Below are 15,695 nucleotides of genomic sequence, written 5' to 3'. Positions count from 1 at the left end.
TATTGTCAACCTAACTTTTGTAGCTACTCGGTCACTTCTAAATCGAACTGCTCCATGGAGACTCTTCTGTCCCCAGATTAACTTGTAGAAGATACACTATTCTGTCTCATGTTGTCTACTAGGGCAAATCGGGAAGTAAGGTCCAATCTGTCGCAAAATGGAAACCACAGCGAAAATCCGATGAAGCTTTGCGTAGATGTGCTGGACAGTCTCTCTAGTATACCTGTCGATTGCGTCACGTCGCTCTTTCCAGATCTGAGTTCACGGTGAGCACGTAAAGATGCCTAGGAAATAGTGTATCACGCCTAGTATGAGTGCCTGTGAGAGAATTCTCCTGATATCATGCAGCCCACACAACATAACTGTCATGCGTTTCCTTCTTCATGACGTTTCTCGATCGCTCACTGCGGGGCAATGCCTCTCCTGCCACATTTTCGAATGGAAGTGTTTGATAACTAACCATACAGTCCGGATTTAGCTTGCTCACATGAACCGTTGATAATGAAGACAATATTTTGGTACAGACGACAAGTTGCAGACCAACGCAGAGAATTGGCAGACAGCACAGGCAGCTGCGCTCTATGACAAGAGTATTGGAAAGTTGGTACAATGCTACGACAAATGTCTCAGTCGGAGCGGCGACTATATAGAGAAGTAGGTGGAAGATGTAGCTAACTTTGCAAATAAAAAAAAATGGCTCTGAGCACTATGAGACTCAACTGCTGTGGTCATAAGTCCCCTAGAACTTAGAACTACTTAAACCTTACTAATCTAAGGACATCACACACATCCATGCCCGAGGCAGGATTCGAACCTGCGACCGTAGTGGTCGTGCGGTTCCAGACTGTAGCGCCTTTAACCGCTCGGCCACTCCGGCCGGCCTTGCAAATAAAACATTTTTGAGTTTCACCGTGGTTTCCATTTCGCGACCGATCGAACCTTACTTTCCTAGTAGGTCTCGTATAATGACTTCCAACGCGGCATAAGGAAAAGGACACGTGAACAGACGCACTGGCTAACTTTCTAGAACCTCAGCAGTAGTTTGCCAAATAAACCAGATTCAAGTAGTTTCTTCGTCACCCATTCTAATCACTTGAGTCTTTCATTCGATAACTTGTTAGTGGAAATCATCTTCCGATAGTATAACGTGATTAGGAAATTTACGTGTGACCTCCTCCAAGATTACCCTGAAATGTTTCGCCACAACTGCTCTTGAGGCAGGTGGTCCATAAAAATACCTAATTACCATGTGTGAGCCACCTTCAGTCAAATTATTTCGCTGTCGGAATCTGTATATATATTTCAACTTCCGATCGGTCGCGAAATGGAAACCACAGTGAAAGTCAAAAATGTTTTATTTTCAACATTTAGCTATACCTTTCAGCTACTACACTACGCAGTCGCCACTTCCAATTAGACAAATGTCCAAGCGTGGCACAAATTCCTAGTACCCTCGTCGTAGAAGGCAGTAGCCTGTGACTTCCGACAATTCCGTACGCTGGTCTGTAGCTCGTTGTCTATACCAAAATTTTGTCCTCATAGCGAGCGGTTCATGTGAGCGAGAAGATGAAAATCAGAGGGTGTCAAGTCCAGGCTGTATGATAGGTGATCAAACATTTCTCATCGAAAATGCTGCAGGAGCGTCTTCGCTTCACCTGTGGTGTACGGCCGAGAACTGTCCCGAAGAAGGAATCGCATGTCAGTTACGTTGTATAGCCTGCATGAAATCAGGCGAAACCCCTCAGCAGGCACCCTTACACTTGGCAGGAGACACCATTGTTCTACACATCTTTAATTGCTCACTGTGCGCTCAGAATTGAAAAATGCGACGTGACACGAGAACGGACATACTAGAGGCACTGCGTGACACACCTGCGCAAAGCTTCACCGAATTTTCGTTGTGGGTCAATTTCGTGACCGATCGGAGATTGAAAAACGAAAGAAAAACCTAGCCCCGTACATTCTAATTGGAATTTAAAATTTCATTTCTCGTTTCAGTCAGCTTTCTGTTCAAAATACTACGTGGACATTGTTACAGTTTATAAGTGAGAATTGTACTAGGAACTTTCCAGTACGCTCCTGTGGTTAACTACTAGAGGCGGTCAAAAAGTTTTTGTTTGTAGGCTACACTAACCTCTTGCCTCCATGTCCGTGGTTATACAGCCGCATCGGAGTCGCAATGGGTTGCGTACACGCTGCAGCAACGCCCTCAAACGAAAACTTATTGATCATCCCTTATAATACTACATTAATGTTTAATTTCTCCAATCCGCAATGACGAATGCTACGCTTTGTAACTAAAGGTTCTCATATTACCGCCTTACCGAAATTGATACATAGATTATCAGTCCTGTAGAGAGGTTTCTCTATTTAAAAAAAAAATAGATTTGCATGCTGTACGTGCTTTGCTACACTAGCAGCCACTTCCTATTTGTCGTGGACGACTGACCTGTTAATGTGGGTGCTACAATACGCCATGGCATACTGGAGGTCGAGAAATCCGTATCCAAGAGTGTCACAGAATTGTCTGAACCACTGGTTTGAAGCCCTCCAGACCAGAGAACCGCATGTCCGAGAACCACAAATGTTGTTACTTTAATTAATGACATTTGGCACAATAAGATCTTATCGTCGTCATATTTGTGCATTTGCAATAGCACGTTATATTTATTCTCTTATATTGAAAATAAAGCCGGTCGTGGTGGCAGAGCGGTTCTAGGCGCTTCAGTACGGAACAGCGCGACTGCTACTGTCGCAGGTTCGAATCCTGCCTCAGGCATGAATGTGTGTGATGACCTTAGGTTAGTTAGATTTAAGTAGTTCTAACTTCTAGGGCACTGATGACCTCAGATGTTAAGTCCCATAGTGCTCAGAGACATTTGAACCATTTGAACCATTAAAAATAAAATGCATAAAATTATTTTCAGCGAATGAACTAAAATACACAACTCGCTCCATTAAGACATATTTTCCAAATTCTGAAGGATGAGTTCACAAGAAATTAAAACCATAAATTGACATTAAATTCATTCTTATAGAGACATCATTTTTCAGTATAAACTCAAAATGCGTAGTAATCAAACTTTTCTGACTGAAACTTTAATAAGTTAGATGTTTCGCGGAGAACGAACATGAAATGTTCTCACTGACTGCATAAACTAGTATCATTTAGTTTTCGCATGATGTCTGTGTAATTCCAGCTGCGAACCTGAATAGTTTATTTATTTATTTTTTTTTTTTTTTCGCAAAGTGAACTATCAGTTCCTTGACAACAGTCAAAAAAATGTCAACTTTCGCAAAGTACATAGCTTTTCGGTAAGAGAGACGGGCAGCACTATCTCCTTCCATAAGATAAGATTAGATTGATAAGTGGGTAATGGCCTCTCTGTGGACAGACTTTAAAAGAAGGAAAGAAATTTTGGATTCACCGTGGTGTCGATATACAGGGAGGCGACAAGGAGACAAAAGTTAAGGGATGGCGATATGCACATATACAGGTGGCGGTAGTATCGGGTACACAAGGTATAAAAGGGCAGTGCATCGGTGGACCTGTCATTTGTACTCACGTGATTCATATGAAAAGGTTTCCGACGAGATTATGGCCGCATAACGGGAATTAGTAGACTTGGAACGCGGAGTAGTAGCTAGAACTAGACGCATGAGACATTTCATTTTGGAAATCGTTAGGGAATTCAATATTCCGAGATCTACAGTGTCAATAGTGTGCCGAGAATACCAAATTTCAGGTATTACCACTCACCAAGAACAATGCAGTGGCCGAGGGCCTTCACTTAACGACCGAGAGCAGCGGTTTTTGCGTAGATCAGCAGCACTGCATGAAATAACCGCAGAAATCAATGTGGGACGTACGACGAACCTATCCGTCAGGACAGTACGGCGAAATCTGGCGTTAAAGAGCTATGGTAACAGACGATCTTTGCTAAAAGCACGGAAATCGCCTGCAGCGTCTATCCTGGGCCCGTGATTACATCTATCGGACCGTAGGCAACTGGAAAACCCTGGCCTGGTCAGATGAGTCCCGCTTTCAGTTGGTAAGAGCTGCTGGTAGGGTTCGAGTGTGGCGCAGGCCCCACCAAGCCATGGGCCCCAGTTGTAAATGACGCACTGTGCAAGATGGTGGGGGCTTCATATTGGTGTGGGCTGTATTTACATGGAATGGGCTGGGTCCTTATTGTGTTTGGCTACTAGGAGACCATTTGAAGTCATTCATGGACTTCGTGTTCCCCAAAAAACTATGGAATTTTTATGGATGACAATGTGCCATGTCATCGGGCTACAGTTGTTCGCTTTTGGGTGGAAAAACATTTTGGACAGTTCGGGTGAATGATTTGGCCACCCAGATCGCCATACATGAATCCCACCCAACATTTATTGGACATTATCGAGAGGTCAGTTCGTGCACAAACTCCCGCATCGGCAACATTTTCGCAGTTATGGACGGTCTAGAGGCAGCATGGCTCAGTATTTCTACAGGGACTTGCAGCGACTTGTTGAGTCCATGCCGCGTCGTGTTGCTGCTCTACGCTTGGCAGAAGGAGTCCAAAAAATGGTTCAAATGGCTCTGAGCACTACGGGACTTAACAGCTATGGTCATCAGTCCCCTAGAACTTAGAACTACTTAAACTTAACTAACCTAAGGACAGCACACAACATCCAGTCATCACGAGGTAGAGAAAAGGAGGAGTCCGACTCGATATTGGGAGGTATCCTCTGATCTTTGTCATCTCAGTGTAACTTCATCTATTAAATATAACAGCGAACAGAGGCGTATGGTAAATGTTGCCTCTTTTCTTAAATATAGGGCAGATAATATTTTTTTCCGTTTTTATGGGTTCAGACAAATTAAACAAAGGATAATAAATTCTGCCAAGATTAATTTGATGATTTCTGTTCTCTTGCACTGTGATATTTTCCATAACTCATGCTGCTCTCGTGTTCTGTCAGAGGGAGTTCTATGAGGCTCCACCTTCAGGACCCAGTTTATTGCACTTTTAAAAATATTTTCCACTACATTATTTATCCTTCAGAACCACTCACCAAACTATTTTCTTTTCATGCTAGCCTCTGACAGCCAGGTACATTTATCATGCCACTTCTGCTGTTATTCATTCTTAGAAATTACCGACCTTGAAGCAGAGTTTTCACTTTTTGCAACAAAACAAAATCATACGAGGGAAGGTGTAGTAGTAATATTAACTGTATTTGTATACCTAACTTTATTTAGGACTGTGCGATCAGGCCTTATGGATCACAACCTGCTGACCGATGGCTGGTTGCTGTATTAGCTGTCAACGGTGTGTAGCACATGTGGACAACATAGTGTTCTACTGCTCTAGAGACCATTAATTATAACTTTATCAAACCAGAGCCACTACACTTCTCACTGATATTGATGTCCTCAGCTACAGCACTAGATGAGAGAAATCTTCTTCTCTATCTCCATGTACATTTACATACATGTTCCGCAATCCCCGTATGGTGCGTGGCAGAGGGGACCTTGTACCACTACTAGTCATTTCTTTTTCTGTTACACTCGCAAACAATACTTATTACTCATTACATAAGCTGCCAAGATCTCAGATATGAGTTCAGTATGCACCTATAAATATCTTTCATCATTTGTCCAATAACATAAAATGTCTGGCAGTTAGCAAAGCAAATTTTAAATCTAGCCTAAAATCATTTCTTCCGCGAAACTTCTTCAGTTTGATAGACGATTTTTTTATTAACTTGTAGAGTGGCCAAGAGCAGCTAAAAAAAAATGAAATATACGAAACTACTTAGGTATGTATTATTCAAGACTAATATAACCACTCTTATTCGATTTAAGTCAGTGTGCCCATCATTTTGTCATATTCAAAACAGACAAAGTATAAAAGTCGTACAAATAATCTATGTAACAAATTCAGTTTGCTCTTAATTTGTCTTAACGAAGGAAAGTGTAACACCCCCTCCCCAACCCTCTCAACAACGAAAAGCTTTCAGCACTACTGTAAATCGAACTCCAGTATACAGCGTATAGGTTTTCATTTTTATGTCTCTCTATTTTTGTAACGTACAATCCCCAAATTATGCCTTTATGGCCTACTGCTATTTCATTCTCTTTTCTTTTCTGTGATTCAAAGTTACGAAAAACCTCTTCTGTTTACGAAATTAAATAATTATTCTGGCAGAATAAATTATTCGATTTTAGAAGAAGAAGTATTTAAATAAAATAATAAATACATTAATGCATACTATTTCTTCTTCTTTTTCTTCTGCTCGTCTTTATCGTTTTTGTTTTACATTAACCGCTAAAAAAATTTACGGAAGTTAGTTCCGTTTCTGTTCTCAAGATATGAAAGCCATTTGTAGGGGGATAAACATAAAAAGTAAAAGGGTTAAAAAGTGAAAAAATCTTGTCATTTAAATTACATATTATGAGATAAATGTCTGACACTTCACAAACGATAGGGGTAAAGGTGTCTTCGCGTCGGACATGATTAAAATAAACGCCGTGCTGACTATAAGTTTTTCTTAAGACTTTAGCAAGTGCATTAAATGAAGTTCATTTCCCAAGAGAAGTAAACAAGTTCGTTCTCAAATATTAGTAAATTAAAAAAGAAAGTGCCTCCTTGATGTCTCGAAAGTCCAATCAAGCAGATTTGCGTTTTTATAGTGAGCCTGTGTTTCTAAATCGTGATTTTGTTCCTGTATAACCGAGCGAGACGGTGCAGTGGCCAGAACACTCGAATCACATTCAGGTGAATGGCGCTTAACATGCCCGTTGGCCTTCCAGGTTTAGGCTTCCCGTGGCTCCCATAAATCGTTCAAGACAAATTCTAGGATGGTTCCTTTGAAAAGGAGAGGGCCGATTTTCTTCCACAAGCCGAGCTCTTTCTTTAATGAGCTCATTGACGACAGGACATTAACATCTGACTTCCCTTCCACTTATATTGGAATATTATAGGAATTTTCAGGAAATTGGCATACAATGTCCTGTATTATGATAGACTTTTTTTTCTTTTGCATATTCACCTCATATATACACCATGAACCAAAACTCCACAGACAGAACTTCTGCAGTTTTTCAGGGATAATTTTTAAATATTTTAGTATAAAAGATTCGTGTTCTCCGATGGCGTTAACAGTGCATTCGCGTCAGTATAATTTGTTTCTGTGAAAATACCTTAAGAACAGTGAAAAAGCTTGTGAGGTGCAAACACCAACACGTGCAGCATAGAACACAGAGTAGTGCTACAACCCAAAGTACTGTGATATGGCTGTCGTCGCCGCGGGAGCAGCTCTGCTTAACGTCGTTATGCGTTCTTCCATTGCTGGCATTGAACCCCTAAACGACGTACATATCGGCAAACTACTCGCGAGTAGAAGTGTTCATGCTTGTGTGTGTCGCTGTTGACATATAACTAACAGTGATGGCAAAACAAATCCGAGACGGACGCTAAGAATTACTGAATGTGTGCGCTTGAGTCGTGGAGTAAAGTGGGCATTACTGTTGTTAGGAACAAGTACCGTGAGTAAAGGGAACAAGTTTGGAAACAAACAAGACATACGGCACATATTGTCGACAAAATATCTGCACTGTTGTGCAGATCTTTTGAGTCCAGTACAGATCCAAAGATAAATGGGGTAAAAAATCAACCTAAATGCAATTAGTCAATGGAGACATCGGGTCCCTTTTAACAATATACACAGAAAATATCCCAGAAAAATATTCGAAATCTTTTCGATGGTGCTCGGGTCACCCTGTATAAGTCAGACGTAGTATTTTGTGTGCTACTTTTACAGCAAACAGTGTGTGTCATACACTGACGTAAAAAAATCGCAACGCCAAAATATAATTAATGTAGAGTAATAAAGTTTCGAAATTACATTTATCTAGGTATTATATTTAAGCGATTAACATTGCAAGATCACAGGTTAGTCTAAGAGCAAGATAAGCCGTTGCAAACGTAAAATGATGGTACATTAATAGAATGTTGAATGCAAGCATGCAAACGTGCATGCATTGTGTTGTTCAGGTGCCGGATGCCCGTTTGTGGGAGGGAGTTCCATGTCTCTTGCACATGGTCGGTCAATACAGGGACGGTTAATGCTGTTTGTGAATGACACTGAAGTTGTCTCCAGAAGATGTCCCATATGTGCTCCATTAGAGACAGATCTGGTGATCGAGCAGGTCATGGAAAAATATCGACACTCTCTACAGCGTGTTGGGTTACAACAGCGGTATGTAGACGAGCGTTATCCTGTTGGAAAACACCCCTTAGAATGCTGTTCATGAATAGCAGTACAACAGGTCGAATCATCTGGTTGATGTACAGATTCGGAGTCGGGGTGCGTGGGATAACGACGGAAGTGCTCCTGCTGTCACATAAAATCGCACACCAGACCATAATTCCAGGAATAGGTCCAGTGTGTAGCGTGCAGACAAGTTGGTTGCGGGTTCTCAACTGGCCTCCTCCTAACCAACACACGGCCATCACTGGCACTGAGGCAGAATCAGCTTTCATCAGAAAACTCAACAGACCTGCACCCTGCCCTCCAATGAGCTCTCGCTTGACACCACTTCAGCTACAAATGGCAGTGGGGTCCTCGCTATAGGCTACCTGGCTCGGAGCTGTCCTTGAAGTAACCGGTTTGCAACAGATCGTTGTGTCACTGTGGTGCCAATTGCTGCTCAGTTTGCTGCTGCAGATGCAGTACTATGCGCCAGCGGCATACGCCGCTGTCGGTAGTGCTTGGTGGCCACTGGAGCCCGGTCTTATTGCGACTGTACACTCTCGTGACCACCGCTGCCAGCAATCATGTACAGTGGCTACGTATCTGCCAAGTCTTTTTGTAATATCGTAGAAGGAAGATCCAGCTTCTCGTAGCCCTGTCACACGACTTCGTTCAAACTCAGTGAGGTTCTGATAAGGGAGTCTTTGTCGCCTTAAAGACATTCTTGACCAACATCAACTCACCAAGTCGAATCTCAAGGGTAACTAACGCTCATGAATTTTCCAGCATGATTTAAAGCAAACCTGATGTGCATCCTCATAGCGCCACATTTATGCGACTGGCGAGAAATACGGGTAGGCATCATCTTTCAGATGTAGAAACTCGTCTACAAACCTTCGTTTATGTCGCATAACTCCTTCTTGGTGTTGCGATTTTTTTTACCGTCGGTGTATATGCGTTAAGATACCTATTGGTACATTTTTATGTTTTGGAAGGATTTCCTCTCCGGATTTATGGCGTTAGAAACCTGTATTTTGCTCTTATCTGTTTTATTGGTTAACTGTAGCGTGTTTCTTCTTGTGTCCCATACCGTGATAAATTTTGGGCATATAAAACTGTGTTCGATGCTGTCCTCCGTAGTAAATATTACGCATGGACAGGACGAAGTTAACTGAATATAGTAAAGCTAGGGACTGGCCACTTCATGGACTGTGCGGCTGGTCCCGGCGTAGGTTTGAGTCCTCCCTCGGGCATGGGTGTGTGTGTTTGTCCTTAGGATAATGTAGGTTAAGTAGTGTGTAAGCTTTGGGACTGATGACCTCAGCAGTTAAGTCCTATAAGATTTCACACACATTTGAACATTTGACTGGCCACTATTGTCCACCTTGCTACATTTAGCCATAGTGGTATCACATTTTCTGGTATTACTTTCGCCGCTAAGTTTTCCCTCATGTAAATACAGTCTTGCTGTCTCATTCAGACTTCCCAGTTATTTTCAGTTGTGTTTTTTTTAAGAATTTCGATTATTTTATTGTTCTTTCCTGTAGGCATTTCTATGACATGCAACGTTTATTTAAATAACTGTACCACATGAAATTTAGTGTGTAAGAAATATTGGCGATATTAATCATCGGAAGCTCAGATTCGATGCGATATGTGTTTAATAGTATTGCAACTGATGCGTCAGGACATCTTTCTATTAATCAATTTGTTTTGTTTATGAGAAGTGCTGCACATTTTTTGAAAATCCCAGTCCAGTCCACCCTCTTTTAGATAAAGGTGCAGGTTTTGCATGGAAACCTGAAGGATGTCAGCTAAGAAACCAACAAAGTAGTGGTAGCAGTAGTAATACTTCACTTATCCTTTTGATGATTTTATAATCATACTAGCTGATATGTAGCATTAAAAAAGGTAGATAAAATACACTGTGCGATCAAAGATATCCGGACAGTTATTAGCGGACATCAGTATGGGGTAAGTCCACCTTCCGTGTTTATTGCGACTTGAACGCTGCGGGAGACATTTTCAGTGATGTGTCTGGATGTCTGCGGAGGAATGGCAGCCCATTCTCCCTCCAAAGCCTAAACCAGAGAAGGTTGTGGTGTTGGACGCTGCGGTCTGGCGTGAAGTCGGCGTTCTAACTTATCCCAAAAGTATTCTGTTGAGTTTAGGTCGGGACTATAAGCAGGCCAATCCATTTCAGAAATGTTACATTGTCCTCAAACCATTGCCTCACAGATGCTGCTACATGACACTGTGCACTGTCTCATACAGTCATCGTCTCCCAACAGTTCCCCTATATTACGCAGTACAAAATACCGTAAAATGTGTTCGTATACTCTCGCATTTAGCGATCTCTGAAGCGCAATATGGGGACCACACCCTATCCACGAAAAACATCCCCATAGTGTAACGCCATCTCCTTTGTACTTCACTGTTGGCGCTACGCATGATGACAGGTAACGTTCTCCGGGAATTCGCCAAACCCAAACCCTTCTACCCGATTTCTCAGAGTGTATGGTGATACATCACACCAAATCACTCGTTTCCAGGAATGTACTGTCCAATTGCGGTACTCTTTACATCACCTCAGGAGTTGCTTATCATTCGCTACAGAAATGTGTGGCTTATGAGGAGTTGCTCGACCATTGTACTCCTTTCTTTTTAACCACCTATGCAAGGTCATTGTGCTAGCTGGGCCGCTGGTAGCAGTTTGTAGCTCATGACTGATTCCTTCCGCTGATTTCATGCGGTTTCTTAGAATAACCCTCCAGAATGCTAAAATTGTCCGTGTTCACCAGTGCATGAGGTCTGCCTGCTCTTAATTTAGCTGTGAAGGTTCCTTAGCATTTCCACTTCACAGTAACATCACCGAAAGTCTATTTGACCAGCTTTACAATGGTTCAATGGTCCCTGATGGATTTATTACTCACCAAGGGAACCTCCCCATCGCACCCCTCTCAGATTTAGTTATAAGTTGGCACATTGGATAGGCCTTGAAAAACTGAACACAGATCAATCGAGAAAACAGGAAGAAGTTGTGTGGAACTATGAAAAAAATAAGCAAAATATACGAACTGAGTAGTCAATGTGTAAGATAGGCAACATCAAGGTTACTCTCACTGCAGGAGCGCCGTGGTCCCGTGGTTAGCGTGAGCAGCTGCGGAACGAGACGTTCTTGGTTCAAGTCTTCCCTCGAGTGAAAATTTTATTTTCGCAAAGTCATGATCTGTCCGTTCGTTCATTGACGCCTCTGTTCACTGTAATAAGCTTAGTGTCTGTGTTTTGCGAGTGCACCGCAAAACCGTGCGATTAGTAGACGAAAGAACGTGCCTCTCCAATGGGAACCGAAAACATTTGATCGCAAGGTCATAGGTCAACCGATTCCTCCACAGAAAAACACGTCTGATATATTCTATACGACACTGGTGACGGCATGTGCGTCGCATGACAGGAATATGTTGTCGACCCACCTAACTTGTACACTTGGCGAATGGGTAAAAAGATTCTTCTACCTTGCCCGATTTAGGTTTTCTTGTGGATGTGATAATCACTCCCAAAAAAGTGATCGCATCGGACGGACGGACGGACAGATAATAGTTGTCTGAAAACAAAAAATTGCCTTTTTCACTCGAGGGAAGACTTGAACCAAGGACATTTCATTCCGCAGCTGCTCACGCTAACCACGGGACCACGGTGTTCCAGAGCTCACACTCTCCTTGATGTTGCCTATCTTACACATGGACTACTCAGTTTGTACATTTTGCTTTTTTTTTCATAGTTCCACACAACTTCTTCCTGTTTTCTCGATTGATATGTGTTCAGTTTTTCAAGGCCTACCCACTGTGCCAACTTATAACTAAATCTGAGGGGGGTGCGTTGGGGAGGTTCCCTTGTCAGGTGACATCCAATGACTAATTCATGTTTGAAGTCACTGACCTCTGCAGACCGACCCATTGTGCATTTGCTGCTTTTCTACTGATAACGCAATACTCCCTGCCTCCTTTTATACTGACGTATTCCGACGGACATGATGGATTCTTGAAGTCTTGGAAATCTCCTCGGATTTGGTGCCAGATCCTAAAATCAGCATGATTAAATATTTCGGCTATCTAACTATCAGCCATCTTCAGGAGAACACTACTGCTGCTGCGCCCCTCTGAAAACCAATGCCAAGGCCGCAGTACGTCGTCCTACATACACTATGTGATCAAAAGTATCCGGACACCTGGCTGAAAATGTCGTACAAGCTCGTGGCGCCCTCCATTGGTAATGCTGGAATTCAGCATGGTTTTGGGCCACCCTTAGCCTTGATGACGGCTTCTACTCTCGCAGGCATACGTTCAATCAGGTGCTGGAAGATTTCTTGGGGAATATCAGCCCATTCTTCACGGAGTGCTGCGCTGGGGAGGGGTACTGATGTCGGTCGTTGAGACCTGGCACGAAGTCGGCGTTCCAAAACATCCCAAAAGTGTTCTATAGGATTGAAGTCAGGACTCTGTGCAGGCGAGTCCATTACAGGGATGTTATTGTCGTGTAACCATTCCGCCACAGGCCGTACATTATGAACAGGTGCTCGATCGTGCTGAAAGGTGCAACCGCCATCCCCGAATTGCTCTTCAACAGTGGGAAGCAAGAAGATTCTTAAAACATCGATGTAGGACTGTGCTTTGATAGTGCCACACAAAACAACGAAGGGTGCAAGCTCTCTCCATGAAAAACACGACCACACCATAACACCACCGCCTCCGAATTTTACTGTTGGCACTACACACGCTGGCAGATGACGTTCGCCGAGGATTCGCCATACCCACACCCCGCCATCGGATCGTCACATTCTGTACCGTGATTCGTCACTCCACACAACTTTTTTTCACTGTTCAATCGTCCAATGCTTACGCTCCTTACACCAAGCGAGGCGTCGTTTGGTTTTCGGCGGCTTGATGTGTGGCTTATGAGCAGCTGCTCGACCACGAAATCCAAGTTTTCTCACCTCCCGCCTAACTGTCATATTACTTGCAGTGGATACTGATGCCGTCTGGAATTCCTGTGTGATAGTCTGGATAGACGTCTGCATATTACACATTACGACCCTCTTCAACTGTCGGCGGTCTCTGTCTGTCAACAGATGAGGTCGACCTGTACGATTTTGTGCTTTACGTGTCCCTTCACTTTTCCATTTCATTATAACACCGGAAACAGTGGACCTAGGGATGTTTATGGGTGTGGAAATCTCACGTACAGACGTATTACACAAGTGACACTCAGTCGCCTGACCATGTTCGAAGTCCGTGAGTTCCGCGGAGCGCCCCATTCTGCTCTCTCACGATGTCTAATGACTACTGAGGTCGCTGATATGGAGTACCTGGCAGTAGGTGGCAGCACAATACACCTAATATGAAAAACGTATGTTTTTGTGGGTGTCCGGATACTTTTTATTACATAGTGTAGGTCTCACTATCGTACACGGCGCTTGCGCCCTCCATAACAGTTATTGCCCTCCAGGACTGGGCCGGTGGCACCGCCCTTAGTTGAATACCGGCGGCAACGATACATCGCACTCAAAGACTATTTTAAAACTCTCGGGCTTGCCGCACCGAAGAACGTCATGACGTGATAAGTCACCACTAGACGTATCTCTCGAAGACTTTGAAGCATTTAATGCAAGAACAACAAATGCCAAAAAAACTTCGTTTGTGGGAGTCGAGCATTGAAATTTAGATAGAAGTTTCAGTGTCATTAATACCGTTAATACTTCATTCTGCAATTTCATATACAAGGTATGTTGCGACAAACTTCTAGGGGATGCGGGGCACATCGTAAGGTTTGAGAACTGCACAGAAATCCATGGCAGCAGACGTCGTACGCCGCTGTGTGGTACTATACATGAGAGTACTGGAGGGGAACGCCACTAGGTGGTGATGTACACGAGAGTATTGGAGGGGAACGTCAGGATTTCCTCATTCGAGCGCTAGCCAGCGTAAGAGGAGCATGGATCGGTATACGAACGGTGACCTTGCAGACATGCGCGTGATGTATGAAATAGCTGAGTACATTGAGCGAGCACTTTTCGAGAACGGTTCCCAGGCAGACATTAGCCGCACCACGGTTTGTTTGCACGACTGCATCGGAATTTTTGCGAGTACGAGTCATTAACCCTAGCAATAAAAATACATTTTCACAACACTTACTGCCAAAGGGGGGGGGGGGGGTTATTTTTTTATGCCCACCACAAAAAATCGTTAATTGTTGTTAACTTTTGTTAACAATATTCTATTTATATATATCCTTTTTATATAGGTGCTGATCTATAAATAGGGTCCACATCCTGAAAATATTTTTCAGCACTATCTTAGCAATATCAACGCATTTTCCGTAATGAGTACACAGAGAGAAAGGGAGCTTTATGACCACAACAAGTTTTTTTTAAAATACATATTTCGTCAACTGTTTTTGAGTTTTATTAGCAACATATTTTTTAAAGATATGTAGATGTGTAAGAACGGTCCTAAACCAGCAAATATGAATATTGTGGAAAGTCACTTTGACTACCAAGGATTAAATTTTTGGATTACGTTTACTGAAAAATTAAAAACAAATTACGAAATCTGGTATAACAAGTCATTAAAAACAATAAATATTTTTTTCATAATTTAAAAATAGTAAGTACATGACTAGATTACAATACTTTCAAAAGTTAGGCATAGGGTACCACCCGCCCTCGATATTGCGAGGGTTAAGGAGTGGCAGGGTTAGTGAGAGCAGGTCACGATCGGCACGTCCTGTCGTTAGGGAATTTGTGGTAAGTTCCTATGGGACCAAACTGCTGAAATCATCGGCCCCTAGGCTTACACACTACTTAATCTAACTGAAACTAATTTCCGCTAAGGACAACACACAAACCCATGCCCGAGGGCGGACTCGAACCTCCGACGGGGAGAGCCGCTCGAACCGTGGCAAGTCGCCTGAGACCGCGGGGCTAAGCGTCGTTAGCGAAGAAAGTGTGTTGAATATCGTTGAATACCGTTGTCTCGGACGTAAGAATGTCTCGTAGCAGTGTCCAGCGTGTTTTGTCATTACACGCCTTTCATCTCCAAAGGGTACAGTTAGTGCACCCCGATGATCATTCTGCACGTGTACCTGTGGTTTCTCCAACAAAGTGGCCGAGATAGGCATTTCCCAGCTCACGTTTTGTTCACTGATGAGGCCACATCTACTAGAAATGGAGTACTCAATGACCGCAATGAGCATTTATGGGCACCAGGTAACCCCCACGGCATGCGGCACCACGTGGAACATCGTCGCCTTACAGTAAATGTGCGGGCGGGTTTGGCTAGCGACTGCTTAGTCAGGCTGTACTTTTACCATCCCGCGAGTCATCAAACCTTTCTGGAACAGGTTCTTATCGATCTCCTTGAATATGTTCCAGCAAATGTGAGGCTCAGCATGTGGTT

At 43.1% G+C, this 15,695-nt stretch overlaps 1 protein-coding gene across 3 annotated transcripts in view; it reads left to right on the top strand.

Moving 5' to 3' along the window:
* Nucleotides 1–15,695, top strand: part of LOC126470370 (chloride channel protein 2) — a 516,483-nt gene that overhangs the window by 225,397 nt on the left and 275,391 nt on the right. The gene's annotated exons all lie outside the window — the stretch shown is intronic.

Source organism: Schistocerca serialis, chromosome 3 (assembly GCF_023864345.2).
Source record: "Schistocerca serialis cubense isolate TAMUIC-IGC-003099 chromosome 3, iqSchSeri2.2, whole genome shotgun sequence".
Classification (NCBI taxonomy): Eukaryota; Metazoa; Arthropoda; class Insecta; order Orthoptera; family Acrididae; genus Schistocerca; species Schistocerca serialis.
This window is presented reverse-complemented; position numbering and strand designations above follow the sequence as displayed.